Source organism: Lemur catta, chromosome 10 (genome assembly GCF_020740605.2).
Source record: "Lemur catta isolate mLemCat1 chromosome 10, mLemCat1.pri, whole genome shotgun sequence".
NCBI lineage: Eukaryota > Metazoa > Chordata > Mammalia > Primates > Lemuridae > Lemur > Lemur catta.
The window spans coordinates 36490559-36506603 of NC_059137.1; the positions used below are offsets into that span (position 1 = coordinate 36490559).

The window sequence follows — 16045 nt, forward strand, 5'->3', positions numbered from 1 at the left end:
AAGCTTTTCTTTATTGTGGAAATCCTTTTGAACTTCATTACCAATTGTAATGTGTACCCCATTTGATACCTAGCCTTGGCCATTTTATTTTATTATTCATCTCTTGATGATAGTACACTTTTGGAGAATGGGGCTGTGTCTTATACCTTGATAGGCAATTCTGAGCACAGGGTGTTGGCACATAATAGAGCACCAGAGATGTTCCTTTGATAAAGCTACTGAATAGCAAGCACAGCAGGCTAACTGGAGCCCAACCAGCTTTCAGAAGGTTAGCTAGCCTGAGAATAGCATACCTGATGAAGAGGAGGAAAGAAGGAAGAAAACTACTAAAAAGTGAGCCTTAGTAAAGTGCTTAGTAAATAAATCTTTAATGCCAAGATCTTAAACTCTTAACCTTCCATTAGTCTCCATTTTCATTCATGAGTATGGAACATGATTGAGCAGACAGGATTCCTGCATTAAGCAGGGACCTTCAAAGGAAGCTTGCATGATCCAAGGCAGGTGGTGTCCCACAACTTTGGCAGAAGCAGATAAAAATCTTATCTGGAAGAAAATATCTCCTAACTTAAATCAACAGGATTCTCAAAATCAAAGAGTAAGGAAAAGTTAGTTTGCAATTAATAATCACAAATACACATGAAGGCAAGACATCATGAGTGAATAACAGAGAAAACAATAAATAATAGATATGGACTGCAAGAACTTCACATATTGAAAATGTTCAGATACAGGATATAAATCACCTATGTGTGAAATGTTTTAGATAAAGGATAAAATCTCAAAAATAAACAAGTAGCAAGAAATTATTAGAAATGACCAGGCAGATCTGAAAAAGAACCAAATGGAACTTTTAGAAACTAGAAACATAATCATTGAAATAAAAATTCAATGGATAATTTTGATAACAGATTAGACAAAGTTGAAGTGAGAATTAGTGAGGAAGATAGAACTGAATAAATTACATAAAACACGGCACAAAAAGACACGGAGACCAAAAACGAAAGAGAAGTTAAGAGATAAGATGGAATGAGAAAGTTTAACATACTTCTAATCAGAATTCTTGGTAGAGAATCAAGGAAAGGTAATATTTGAAGAGATAATGGCAGATAATATTCTAGAAGTGATAGAAAACATGAATCCATAGATTCAGGAAGTATAACATCTCAATTAGTATAAAAAAATCAGTAACAAGTATATATCAGAAAAATTTGAATGTAATGAATTTAACAGTTATAAGATGATGTCATATCTGTTGGTGTGTTGTGTGATCCTAGGCCAGTTATCTGGCCTTTCCCTGCCCCCGTTTTCTGTAGAATGGTGATAAAAAGAATACCTACTACATTAAATAAATTAAAAGCACTTAAAATTGTATCTGACATATAATAAACACTCAATAAGTATAATACTTACTATTATCAAGTGATAAGATGTTGGTTAATACCCCAAAGCCCTACAAATGAGGGTACAGAGCTCTGACCAGAATGGGACAGTAACTTGGGTAAATCCGAAAAGACTAGATATGGGTACCTTTCTCCCATATCCAGCATCAATCAAGCCACCTCAATCCCAGCATTCTCCAGAACCCAGTGATTGCTTAGACCACCACCTTGCTAAGCAATAGAGATTGAAGGGTGGTGAAAATAAAATAGGTATGAATATAAACACAGGTTACTGAGTGTTTCTGTGCCTGGACCAGGCTATTTTATGGGGTTTAAAAAAAAGGATATAGAGGCCACAGGGAGACATACACCTCCTGCTGTAGATCTGAACGGTGGCCTACTCAAAACAGTGTACAAAAGTGCTTTGCAAATTGAACATTTTATAGAAATGTAAAGCACTGTTATTACTTTTTAGAAAATTCTAGGTTTCTTTTAAGAGTTATATATGATTAAGACTGTATAGTCCTACTGTTGGAGACTGGTCTCATAACTTAGGAGGGCTAAAGAGTCAAGGACAGGGAGAAGGCTCAACGTAAAGAGACACATACTGAATTAGAAATTGTTAGAGACCCGGCCATTAAACTAACAAGAAAGCTGATGTTCCCATAAAGAGACAGAGATAAGGGATAAATCCTAAAAAGAAAGACATTTTAACTGCTTGCTGGCATGTCCATTTGAATGTCCCATTGATATCTCAAATCAGTAAGGCCCAAGGAGAACTAATCATCCTGCCCATCTCTGTCACCATCCCAATCTTTTTTTTTTTTAAACTGAACTAATATTTAACAGGACCCAAAGTCTCACAAAATCATATTCAAAATGTCCAGGATACAAATCAAAATTACCCAAGAACCAGGAAAATGCCACAGACTCTTTTTTTCCCTGTATATGTAAACTCTTTTGGTTTCTATTTTGTTATTTACATAAATTTCTGGGGTACAAGTACAATCTTGATCCTCCTCCTGTAATCCTCACCATCCGCCAGTTACCCAAAAAAGGGACCTGGAAGTCATTCCAAATTCTTCCTCCCTCACTCCCTGTTACCAATTAGCCCTGAACATTATCCCATATTACTCCCTAAATTTGTCCTAGGACTGCACAGTCTTTCTAAACATTAATCTGATATTCTTACTGTCCTGTAAAATTCTTTTGTAGCTCCCCATCATCTTTAGGATAAAAGTACAAATTTCTGAGACATACAAAGCCTTTTATGGTCTAGATCCTACCTACCTTTCAAACTTCTTGTGCTCTCCCCTAACCTCTAGCCATGTATAAAATTATGTGTGTTCTCAAATTTACCAATTTGAGGGACTCACAATTCCTTCATCTGCAAGCCTATGCACATTTAGGGTCAGATTTTTTTCAGTGTGTCCATGCCACTCAGTGAAAATCACTATCACCAAATAAGTACTGTATTAGTTTACTTGTCTGCTTCACTTAAATAGAATTTGAGCTATTTAGGAGCAAGAACCATGTCTTTCATCTCTGTATCCTCTGTGCTTTGCATACATCTTATTGAGTATAACAACTGTTCAATCAGTTTTTGTGCAATGAATTTATACTTATTTAAAAATCTATTATACTAAGCAATTCTTTAGGAAAGAAGAATAGTGAATAAAATAAGGAAGAGTTAAGAAAGGATTTTAGAGTACAAACTTTCTAACCAAAGGACACTTACATGAGTTTATTTTTAATTAATTATTTTTTTAGAGATGGAGTATCGCTGTGTTGCCAAGGCTGGCCTCAAACTCCTGGGCTTAAGTAATCCTTCTGCCTCAGCCTCCTGAGTAGCTGGGACTACAGGTGCAAGCCACCATGCCTGGCTTTCTAAGAGGTGGCAGGTGCTAATAGGCAGAGAGAGAGGCAATACTGAGTGCAGGAAGACGCATGGGGTTTAGAGGGCAGTTTGCTGGCTGGCTAGGTTAGGCATCTTTGTAACCTGATGTTCTGAATGTTCACTCTTGGGAAGGCCCCAACTCTGAAAATGTCAAAGCATTTCCACCAGCTGAGTATGAGTAACATCCTTTCTTTATCACATGGTTTGGCAACTTGTCTGTAAGGTAGTATAAAAAAAGCCTCTTATGCTGTAGTAATAATCTAGTTTACTAAAATCTGTTCAGAGTAAGACAATTTGTATTTTTGAAAACAGGGGAACGAATAAGAATAAAAGAAAGACAAATATTTAAAATGTAAGAAAAAGAACTAAAATGTCTGAAAGAAATCTGCTTGGGACGTGAGTAGGCTGCAGTGGTAGCAGAACCAGAATCTTACATGAAAATTTTTAAAGATAACATATGAACCTATGAAATTTAAAGTTTTACAAAAGTGGAGTCAAGTATCTACTCATCATCTCTCAAAAAATCACTCTCAACAAAAACAACAAAGGAGAACAAAGATTAGAAACAACAATGTCTACAAAGGGAGATGTCATCAAAGAAGCAGGTAGATTCATCCCTGTAGAATACTTGAATGGCTCAGGAATCGGAGACCAAGTACCTCTGGAAGTAGGGATGATGTACTAAGCAGATAAAAATAGGGATGTTGATTAAAGTCTGTAAAAGACACGATTAGACGGCCAGGCAGGGTGGCTCACGGCTGTAATCCTAGCACTCAGGGAGGCCGAGGTGCGAGTTTTGCTGGAGCTCAAGAGTTTGAGACCAGCCTGAGCAACAGTGAGAGCCGCCCCCCACCCCGTCTCCCCATCTCTACTAAAAATAGAAAAATTAGCTGGCTGTGGTGGCACACACCTGTAGTCCCAGCTACCAGGGAGGCTGAGGCAGGAGGATTGCTTGAGCCCAGGAGTTTCAGGTTGCAGTGAGCTACAATGACGCCATTGCACTCTAGCCAGGGGGACAGAGTGAGACTCTGTCTCAGAAAAAAAAAAAAAGCAATTAGGCTCCCCTAGTCCCCACCACCAAGCCCACACTGTCAGGAGACCACCCCTCTCCTGCTTCCTAAGGGAACTGGGGATTTATTTTCTGGAGAAATTTAAGTGGAACTGCATTAGACTCGGGAAAACAGGGCACAGAAGAAAGCAGGATGAGGCGCCAATCTGACAACTGGGGGAGTAAGTGAAAATCTCCATAAGAGAATTGCTAGACTCCTTTCTCCTGTTTCAGGAGAATACCAACAGCCAGACTGACTTATCCCACCCCTGCCCCTGGCAGATTACTTCTCTGCAGAAGCCGAACTACCCCAGAGAAAAGAATGTCAGATACAGACTGCCAGACACCAGACAAGTCTGCCAGATTCAAGTTTGCCTCTCCATTCTCATAGAATTTCCGATCAGTTTCTTAATGCCTCATTCTTAAATACGGATCAGCAGGCAAGGATTACCAGACTTTTGAGGACAGCCTCCAATGTAGCAAAGAGCAGAACGAAACCCGAAAACAGGAGTCTGGGAGAAACAGAAACAACGCAGAAGAAGGAAAAAAACAAAACAAAAGTCAACGTATGAGATCCTTTTGTCGCTTTTTTGAGGATGCTAACTTTGAACCCTTGGTTAAGACAGTTATCTGTCAGGTTTCTCCACTTTAAAGTTGCCATTTTCTCGTTTGTAATTAATAAGCAAGCTATGGGGAGATTACTCTTAGAAAGTATAGATAACCCGTTCCCCATCAGACTTTCATCCAATCATTTCAGCATTCACCGATGATTTTTGTCTGAATCAGTTACTTACTATGATGGTTGAAAAATGACAATTTTCTATTATTCCCTGTGCATTTATTAGTTGGCATTCTAATATAAGAAAGATTTCCCTTTTGTGTCTTTATTTATTTATTTGTATAAGTACAGACTCTTGGATTTTTAAAAAATTCAATGGGTCATAATCCATTACTGGTATTATTGATTTGGATGCTCAGATCATCCCAGATTTGGCACTGTTTGGCTTTTTTTTTTCATTGTAAAGACCTTTAAATTGCTGTATATAAATTTTTTAAAGTTAACTATTTATTTTGAAATAATTTAGATCTGTAGAAAAGCTGCAAAGATAGCTCAGAGTTCCTGTACATCCTTCAACCAATTCCCCTAATGTTACCATCTTATCTAATCATGGCACATTTATTAAAACAAAGAAATTAACATTTGGTACATTACTACTAACTAAACTTGTAGACTTCATTTGAATTTGGCCAGTTTTTCCACTAATGTCCTTTTTTTGTTATTTGGCTTTATTAAAAATGAAATACATTATAACTTTTATAAAACATATATGTTAATTAAAAACAAAATAAAGCCACGCCCCTAAGATATGCGCATGTATACTGGAGGCTGCAGATAAACAGCTTAGATGGTGTTATAAGTGTAGCTTAGCAGAGAAAAAGTTCTGTATTTCCCACAATCAAGACACTGAGGAGTTTTGGGAACTGTCCAGGCAGGTAATTTTTAGCAAAAATAAGCAGTACTAACAAACATACAAGACTATATGATCTGTGTGTTCAGCTAAAAGTCCACCTCCTCTGTCCCTCATCGTCCCAAAAACCACTCTGCTGACCTTTCCCCTCAGGACGCTCTTCTTTGAAAATCAACAGGAAGTACTTTTGTTTGTGTGACCTAGTCAGGTACCCTCTAGGCCAACAACCACCTCAGTTAGGTAACTCCTTTTGGCCAAGTGTTCACCTGACTGTGTGATTGATTCCAGTAGCAAAGGTCAAATCATAACAAATCCAAGTAAATTATGATATGCTGTACTCTCTTCTCTGGTCTAGAATTATCATGAGGCTATTAATTAATATCATCTCGTGAGTCAATTAATCCATCAAGCAAGCAAGCAATCAAGCCACGGGCACGCACTGCACTCTCACTGTGTGTAGCGCTATGCTGGAGGTGCAGGGGTAATAGCCCAATTTGAGGGACTCATAATTTTGTTAAAATCATTGCCAATATGTCTCTGGAGAGGCCAGAACAGCAAGAAGGACATTTCAGGATGTGAGATGAGGGTTAGAGCAATCGGGTTTTTTCCAGCCCCAATACATAAAACACAGCTACTCTGGATGAAAAAGGGGAGACCGAATACCCACACACTCCAACTCCTTCTCCCCACTGTATGGACCCCCAAAGACACCTCCAGGGCACCCTAGGGCTTAGAGAAAGTCTGAAGACCTCTGGGCAAGGGCAAAGGCAAAGGTAGGACTGAGCATGGCTTGCTGGCGGTTGGGGATGGGAGAGTGAAATAAATGATTAACTGACAGAAACATCTTTTCTCTTCCTCTTTCTTCATGGCTCCCAAATCAAATATTTGTAAAATGATGTTGATTAACTTCACTAATAGCAAACTGAACTTTCCAGAACAGAATAAACTTTGTATATCAATTAGGAAAGTCAGCTTGTATAACTACCCTCCACCCCCTGCCAAGGACCTCTGTCTTTACAGGCCATAAGATTAGATGGAGGCTCTGAGTTTCCTGTAAGACAAGCCCATCTCTGTGTGAGAGCTGCTGGAAGAATTGGAGATTTAAGAACTGGTGGTAAGAGTGACTCCTGTGGGTGTCTGGGACGGAGCTGGAGTGAGAACAAACAAGTTGTTAGATGCCTAAGAGCACCTGGCTATGGCAGCAGGAGTCTGATTCCATAAATGGAACAGCAGCCAACGCCCAGGAGGTCATCTATGTTTCCTCTGAGCAGAGTGTAGCTGCTGCTAGCTGAGGAGGCCACCGTTCCTAGCCAATGTCATGTTATTTTGGACTCCAAGTGAGGCCAGCCAGCATGCTGGAGAGTGCTGGAAGGAGCCGGGGCTGAAGGGCTGTCCCAGACACACCAGCTGCTTCCTTATTAGGCCTCCCTAATATAGAGTCCTCTTTCGAAGCACAGAACTTGCTTTGCTTTTGTCTTCTCACATATGTTGTAGAAAAGTTCAGCTAAAAGTCCACCCCCAAAAGTCCAATACAAACGTTCCAGAAGAGGCTTGGCTCTGAAGCAGAATGGGCTCTTTCCTAGGAGCCCCTGGTGTGGGCATAACCTTCTTTTCCCCATGTCTATTTCCTCCCTTCTGAACTGGAAATATGTAGGGACACTAAAAAAAAAAAAAAAATTACTGGCAGAGAATATCCAGCGGTGGAACTCTCAACAGGTTTCAGACCTTGGACCTCTCCGATTGCCGAGCCTAACAGGTAAAAGGCCCCAGTTCAATGAATGGAGACCGCAGCACTGGGACATCGTGCCCAGGAAAAGAATAAACTAGAGCCACTGACTGTCACTGAGCTTACAAGGTCACCTTCCCTTATTCTATAAAGATCTGATAATAAACCTAACTTTGTCCCTGAGTCTCTCTCTGCTCAAAACAAATTATTAATATATCTAGAAAGAAAATTCTTCTCTTCCTCTCACTGGGCCAGCAAGTATATGACTTTCTCCACCAGCCTAACCACTGGATTCCCTCAGCTCAACTCACAGCATCTGTTTGGAGGCAGAGGGTTCAACCAGATGACCTCTTAAGGTCCCTTTCAGGTCTATATATTTATTTATTTTCACTCCTCTGTAGACCCAAGGAACCTTTCAGGTCTAATTATAATCTAAGCCAAATTCAAACCTGGAGCCCAAGGGAAGGTTCCTATTCAGTGTGTTAAAAAATGCCCTCCCTCTCACCCTCCTACGTTCCAGCATGAATACCCAGACACATACGTGCACCTACACCCCAGGTGCTTGGCTTCTAACTGCTACAGCTATAAGTCTCTAGAGATGGAGAATTTGCTGTAAACCCTACTTTTTTGAGGTTATATTAGGGGGAGAGGGGGAGGACCACAGGAAATTAGGAAAGATTTAGCTCCTACCTTGACAGACTGAGTTCTTCAGAGGAGGGGATGGAGGGTGCAGCAGTGAGGGAGGCCCACGGGACAAAGCCTCCCAATGCTAGGTGTAGGTGAGCAGCAAGGGAGCAGGAATCCACCAAGCCCAGAGACAGTGCCCCAGGGTGGATGCTGAGAGCCCCAGCTGGCGGCTGCTTTGCTTGGAGGACAGCTCTCCAGTGTGTATTTGCAGGAGCAAGTTAGCTCGAACAAGAAAGGCCCCTATGCTGCTCCTAGACTGTTCAGTGCGGTCAACCCCTTGCTCATCCTTTGGCTGCTCCTTTTGGCTCTTGGGCTCTAGGCAGCAAAGCCAAAATGTTTTCTGCTCCTCCTCCCCCCAGGCAGTGCACTAAAGCATGCAGGCTGGTAAGCTGCTATCCAATCAGTTTGTCCAAAGCTGTAAATAAAAGGCCACATATGCACAGTAGCGGCTCTAAGAAGAACCCAGATTGAATTACACAAGCCAGTTGTGAGGCCAGGGTGGGAGAGGTCGGAGAAGGAGGAGAGGGAAGCCTAGCTGCCCTTCAAGGAATCTCTTCATTCAAGCACACCCTTCCCTCAGCATGATCTGGCCACATTCTCAGCAGAGGGGTCTGGCTCACTAGGAGGTGGCAGCGAAGACCATTTCTGCACACCAGTAACTATTTGCTTCAGTTATGAAACTTAAAGTGAGAATAATTTTTAAATTTTTATTTAGACAAAAAATTTACAAAGCAGGTGCTGGAGTCTGGGTGGGTCCTGAGTACTTGGGAATCTAGGTTCTACAACAATTCAGGGCATGGAAGTCTGTGTTAAGACAGGGCTGGTCCCAATTTGACACACGACTTGCCAGTTGTGGAACTCTGGGAAGTCACTCAACCTCACTAAACTTTAGCTTCCTTATTTGTAAAATTGTCATGATATTTTCTCTCAAAGGCTTGAGGTAAAATTAAGATATTATACATAAAGTATCCGACACATGGTAAGTGCTCGGTAAATAGTCACTGTTATTACTGTATCTTTGAAAGATGACCAATGGAGTCCTTTCCTCTCTCCTTGCCCAATTTCCCAGGAAACCTAAAGGTTCCAGATCTAGAGAAGTGGCAGGCAAAATCTCTGTAAAAGAGCCAAAGGAAATGGAGAGTCCTGTTCCTCTTTTCTCTCCCCTGCACTAGGACCGAATCAGTTGTCCTGTGCCCAATACACTCTAGACTGCGAGGCTGCCCTTGGAACCTCAAGGTTCTCCCCAAACAAAGACACTAATCCACCTCTAGTATTACCTGTTGTAGGGCATGCTCCCAGACTGATGGTGCTGCTCCTGGGGCCCCAGATCAGATCCTAGTAGGTGAAGGGGAGAAAGAGTATGATTCCAAGTTGGCAGGGTGGGTCTGTCCAAGCTGTTGTCTGCCCATCACAGCTGCCTGTGAGGCCTATGGGTTAATAATAGCAACTCTGATGCCAATGGATTAAGACAGAACTGTAGGAGGTGTTTATTTTTACACTCTGGCGTCAGTATCAAGTTCTACTGGTTACTGCCCAAATCTAGGGCAGCTTCCTGCTCCACGAGTGGCCTCAGTCTTCTCCAGGTTGCTAAGTTGGATTTTGGAGGAAGCAGGCCTCTTTGACAACAGTTCAGCATTAACAGGGACGGGGAAGGGGAACAAACAGAGCTCTCCTATGTCCAGTAGTCTAGTGTCAAATCTCTGGGAGCAGGTGGACTTCAAGTTGAAAGCTGTTGCTCACAGCATTCTCCTGAGTGAAGTCGGCCCTGTTGTTTTGGACAGGGCACACATATACATACACACAAATTGGCTGCATTGAAATGATCTTAATAAAATCAAGGAAAGACTGCCACTCAACTAACCGGAAGCTCAGCCTTGTCTGTCACAAGTCCCAGACCAGTGCAGTGAGTGCTGACATTGTAAAGAAAAGGAAAAAGCCTGCTTGGGAGGGTGTCATAGGAATTTGGGACAAAGGATGGGTTAGGCTGGTCCTCAATTGACTTGCATGGTTTTTAGCGGGTATATCAAATTCCTTGAAAATCTGTGTCATCAGAGCTTCTTTCCCAGACATGACACACTCAGATAGAAGCACCAAGAAATCATCCTTCACTGGCCAGGAGCCAATGCCCAGATAATCTTTCCAGAAAGCTTCTTTATCCCCCCAACGCCTAGAGACTGGGGTTTCAGAGACTTTACACTTTGACCACAGTATCTGGAACTCTGTGGATATCCCACTCGTCTCCCTGAAAGGCAGCTTCTGACAGTTTCTGTTTGCCCCACCAGGCAGACAGGACTGAGAGGAGGCTGACAGCTGGACAGCTGATGTAAATAAATGTCAACTGGCCTAATGAGGGGCCACGTGCACAGCAGACTGCGGTGGCATGACAAAAATGTACCACACACCAGGTAGGAATGCTGAAGTGCAAAGTAAATAACCAAGTGCACAGAAACAGTCATCTTCCTGCCTGTGGCTGACTCATCGCCATCGTCAGTGACACAACATACCAATACCTTAAGGAGCCCGGGTGCTAGCAGGAAGTCAGGCTGGTGAACGATTCCTTTAATACATTTTTTCGTGTCATTCAAGGCTTATCCATCTGGTCATCAGAACAACAATGCAGCCTCAGAAACACCCAGATTTGATCACTAGTGATAAAGGAGTTTGATCTCAGCTCCATCTGGAGGCTGCGCATGCCTAGGACAGTGAGTGGCAGGCTGCCCAAGGAGAAGAACACTGCTTGTATTCTTGGCTTCTTCTCTGACTTGCTGAGTCATCTGGGGCAGGGGACCTGTCCTCTCAAAACTCTAGGTTTACCACCGGGAAAAGGGGCTAATTGTATCCATCTTAGGGTGTTGTGGCAAGCAAAAATAAAAGTAAAAAGAATAAGTCACAGGAAATGTAAATGCTGTAAAGCCTTTGGACTGAAGTATTTCAGAAACATGCTTGGCACCCACGCATACAGGGAGAGCGCCCTGGCCTTCTTCCTCCTGGGCTTTCCCTCTTCTTGGGCACTGTGGCTGTGCTGTTAATGGGCCTGGTGTGTGCCCAGAGGGGCAGTGCCCTTCCTTCAGGCCTAAAATCCTCACCTCTGGTTTGAGGAACAGGTGAAATAGTTAGGAATCTGCTTACCTAGACATAAGGTATTAATTTCCACTAACGTGTAATAGAAAAGGTAGAAATATGCAAGCAGAAAAAACCACTTCCACCCCGCCCCGCCTTGTCTATCTAGGAGTCACAAACCTAATTCTCCCCTGCGCCTGGGCCCAGGACACTGACCTGAGGCCTCTATCCCGCGGACACAGTATGCAGCAGCAAGACTTACTGGACTTGGCCTAGAAGGCCTGAGAAAGCAACGTTAATAAAAGGATGTATTCCACTGCTCAGTTAGAACAAAGGCAATACTGTATTCTAAACTCAGCACAAGCCTTCACTCTTTCTAGCCCAGCAATCCCTCAGCGTGGGGTTAGTTTGCCAGGTCTCCAGAACTCTTGGAGGAGAAATAGAAATCTATTCTTTATTGACACTAACACACTAACACCTCTTTTTCTGCAGGTGGCTACCATGCAGATTCAGAACAGATGTTCAAACCTCCTGCAGCCTCTGGTGATACCCACCTCCTTTCAGAGAAGGAGCCCCTGGGTCAGGGATCAGCGAACTCTTTCTATAAAGAGCCAGACAGTAAATATTTAGGCTTTGTGGGTCACATAGTTCTGCCACATAATCTTCTTTTTAAAATTTTCTTATAAATTGACAATTTATAATTGTATATATTTACGGGGCATAAAGTGATGTTAGGATTTATGCATACAATGTGGAATAATTAAAACAAGACAATTAACATATCTATTACCTCAAATACTTAGTTTTTATGGTGAGAATATTTGACATTTACATTCAGTGACTCTGAAATGTATAATATACTTCTTTCTTTCTTTTTTTTAACAAACCTCTAAAAATGTAAAAACCATTCTTAGTTTGTGGGCTGTACAAAAACACCCAAGCACGAGCCATAATTTGTTGACCCCTACTCTAGACTGTAAAGGCCCCTCCATGCAAGGTCTATATCCCCAAATTCTGACCCTGTTGGGCCTGCCTAGAGACCCTCTTTCCTCTTCCCACGGGGCTGACATTTCAGAGGCAGCTCCCCGCTAAGGAGCCACTGAGGAATGTGAAGGAAGAATCCTGAGGTTATTTGTGTTGGAGCCGAGAGACTAGCTAATTTCCCTCACATAAAGCACTTCAAAAAAAGCATCTGTGGAATTTAGCTTATTGCACTGTCATTCTGGAGTGCAGAATAAAACATATACCATCTTCATCTTTCTATTTCTGCTTAATAATACTATCCCATGCCTCTACAGACCTTTTTTCCTGCTCCCAGGTTCCAAATCCATGCTTGAATTGGCTCCAGCCCCAGCTCTGTCCCCTTCTACTTCTATATGTGGTATGATCACGGACAGTGAGGGAACCATCAACAGAGGGAGGGATCTGGACACAGTGAGTATGGATGAAAGGCATGAGGGTAGGGGTGAGTTCATTTTGAGCAAAGACTGAGGACTGTGAATCTAGGCACTATCATAAATAGTTATAGGCTCGGTAAACAGGGAGGCAAACTAAGAATGGTGTACAAATGGTTAGGCACCTTTGGAGTTACACCTCCCCATACACCATGAACTAGAAGGGAACAAATGACTTAATGTCAAAGAGTAATGTTTACACCAATATCAGTTATTATTTATTATCTACTATGTTACCCACCATGCTATGTTACCCATAAATGCACTTCTAATCTTCACAATAACCATTCGAAGTAGATATTATTATTCCTATTTTGCAGTTGAGGACACTGAGTCTCTTGCAGAGATTAACTTTATCCAAGATCACAGAGCTAGGAGGTAGGAGAGCTGGGCTTATAACTTTTGTCTCACTCATTCCAAAGCCTTTGTTCTTTTGCTCTTTTGAATCTGATACACTGTTAATATCCTTGGTGGAAACGAACAATAAGCAAAAGCCTCAACTTGGGTCCTGTTTAAGGTCGAATATGTTGGTATGCCCTGTTCTATAGTCTGAATATTAGTGAATGACAAGGTACTTAAAATCACAAGCATGGGCCAGGCGCGGTGGCTCACGCCTGTAATCCTAGCACTCTGGGAGGCCGAGGCGGGTGGATCACTCGAGGTCAGGAGTTCAAGACCAGCCTCAGCAAGAGTGAGACCCCATCTCTACTAAAAAAAAAAAATAGAAAGAAATTTGAAATCTAGCCCAGGCAACACAGTGAGACTCTGTCTCAAAAAAAAAAAAAAAAAAAAAAAAAATCACAAGCATGACAATTTCATGTGGCAGTGATTCCATACAGCTATATTCATACTTAAGCTGGGGTATTATTTGAGCTAGCACTTATTTATTCTTTACAAGAATAAAATAGAATTTTAATGTTGTATCTTTGCCTAGAGGCAAATAAGTCTCTTTTCAACAGTGGTATGTGTATATCTTTGTCTAACCTATGTTATTTTGTAAACAATTTGGCTGAATTGAATTAGCTCCCCTCCTTCCCCAGACTGTTAGTTGGTAATCAAATATCCATTTTCCTTTTCTCTTTCAAATTAACAGAATCCCGATATTCAGCTGGGTACAATGCTGCCCAATGGAAATTCTCGGTTTCCACCTTTCTTGCAGGTAGGTGTGGCCATTTGACTAAGTTATGGTGGAACTGTTGTGTGGGTAGTCTTTTTATGATGAACAGGGTACATCCTTCTTCCTCCATCCTGCAGCTAGGAAGGTAGGTGTGATGACCAAGAGCTGTATTAATAGTAAGCCATTCTGGACCATAAAGATGGCCTAGGGATAGCAGAGCAAAAAACTGGAAGGGGCCTGGGTCTCTAATAAATGCGGAGCTGCCATACCAGCCCAAGACTGATGACCTCTGGATTTTTGTTGTTGTTGGGAAAGAAGCAAACTTCCATCTTAAATTTAAGTCACCAAGTTTGGGTTTCTATGACTCATATTTCTATTTTATACATCCTACCACATCCCAATAATAACCAAGTCTTATTGATTCTATTCACCCTTCTCCATTCCTACCACTACTAAAGACAAGCCTATACTTATCACTTGTCTGAATTCCTACATCAACCTCCTTCCCTAGAGTCATCCTTGGAAAATGAAGTTTATTTATAAACTTCATGCCCTTGCTTAAGAACCTTTCAAAGGCTTTCCATAAAATCCAAACTCCGTAAAGGTATACTCTGCCCTCCATAACTTACCTCTTCAGTCTCTTCTTTTGCCCTGCAGTTATACCATCACCTCTGTACTGAATAGAACACTGACTCTCCATTTGTCTGGCTAACTCCTAACCATCCTTTAGGTTTTCAGCTAAAATATTACAAGTTCAATGGCTCTTCCCAGACTACATTATGTGCCCTGGTTGTATGCTTCCAAAGCACCTTGCATTTCTCTGTATTGGGTTTTATAATTGTTTATTCCATGTCTGATATTAGACAGCAAACTTCATGGACTGGAACTCTATCATTATTTACTGCTACATACTCAGCATCTAGCAGTGTCTGGCATACACAATAGGTTAGTATTTTTGAATGAATGAATGAAATTTTGAAGATGGCCCCCAAGCAATATGTAGCAAAATTTGAAATAAACATACTCTTTAGTTTACTTCTATGAAATGTATTTAAGAAAAATAACATTATAAAAGCACATAAAGTTTTATACATATACATGGCTATTCATTGAAGCGTTATTTCTAAAAACAAAGAAATTTTTAAATATTCTAAATGTCCCCTCATTAATATTTTGGTTAAGTAAATTATGCTGCAATTCATGCAATGAAATACTCTACAAAACATTAAAAAACATTGTGTTAGAATAATTGCCAGGATGAAATTATGTTCATGGCATAGGGTTGTTTTTTTTTTTTTAAATAAAGCAATTTACAAAGTACAACTCATAGTATGTTCCCATTTTTATTTAAAAAACAGGCCGGGCGTGGTGGCTCATGCCTGTAATCCTAGCACTCTGGGAGTCCGAGGCAGGAGGATTGCTCGAGGCCAGGAGTTCGAGACCAGCCTGAGCAAGAGCGAGACCTCATCTCTACTAAAAATAGAAAGAAATGATTTGGACAGTTAAAAATAGAAAAAAATTAGCCGGGCATAGTGGCACATGCCTGTAGTCCCAGCTACTCAGGAGGCTGAGGCAGAAGGATTGCTTAAGCCCAGGAGTTTGAAGTTGCTGTGAGCTAGGCTGACACCACGGCACTATAGCCTGGGCAAAAGAGCGAGACTCTGTCTCAATAAATAAATAAATAAATAAATAAATAAAACACATTGTGTTCATTTTGTTTATCTGTGATTTCCGAGTTTTCTGGTAGTCAATGGGCTGATGGACTTGGGCCATCTGGGATGCTCACAGCCCTGAAAGCCTGGGCCTCGTGGGCCTCATCAGTACAGGAGACACGAGGGACTACCCACTCACAGCCTCAAAGAGGACAGATACCTTTATTGGGACAACAAGTGTTTATTGAGTGCCTACTGAATACCCAATACCTTATTTCAAGGAAGAAGCAAAAGCTACAGGCATGCCCTAGGGAAAATTATAAATTCATTGAGAAAGATAAATGTTATTTTAGAAGATTCAAATTATATTCAAAATTCTAATGTGCTTTTTATTAGCTTGAGAAAATTATGGAAATAAAAACAATTAAGATGAGAATATTGCAACTTGTGCCCTTCATGAAAAAAATTAGTAAAATAACAGTCACAACTGAAGACAGGAGAGTTTCCTGTCTTTGTTTACCTTGAATTAGCATATCAGTTCACAGGTGAACATAAA

The 16045-nt window shown here is 41.3% G+C and overlaps 1 protein-coding gene and 1 long non-coding RNA gene across 5 annotated transcripts in view; one reads left to right on the forward strand and one right to left on the reverse strand.

Annotated features, from left to right (window-relative positions):
- The window catches only part of RUSC2 (RUN and SH3 domain containing 2), a 54603-nt gene that overhangs the window by 26056 nt on the left and 12502 nt on the right, over positions 1–16045 (reverse strand). Inside the window, exon 1 of one of the 3 annotated variants that reach the window (XM_045562875.1) lies at positions 9484–9616. The exons of 1 other annotated variant lie outside the window; for it this stretch is intronic. The gene's annotated coding sequence lies outside the window, so the exon portion shown is untranslated. Of the gene's footprint in view, positions 1–8209; positions 8509–9483; positions 9617–16045 lie in introns of those variants that run through there. One more of the 3 variants, XM_045562876.1, reaches the window with a different exon arrangement.
- On the forward strand, positions 6767–15223 carry LOC123646170. Of its 2 annotated transcripts, none has more exons than XR_006737814.1 (4): positions 6767–6907; positions 12585–12700; positions 13814–13879; positions 15196–15223. It is a non-coding gene; the product is annotated as an uncharacterized LOC123646170 (long non-coding RNA). The 2 variants fall into 2 exon arrangements; XR_006737815.1 differs by lacking the exon at positions 6767–6907 and adding an exon at positions 11751–11884.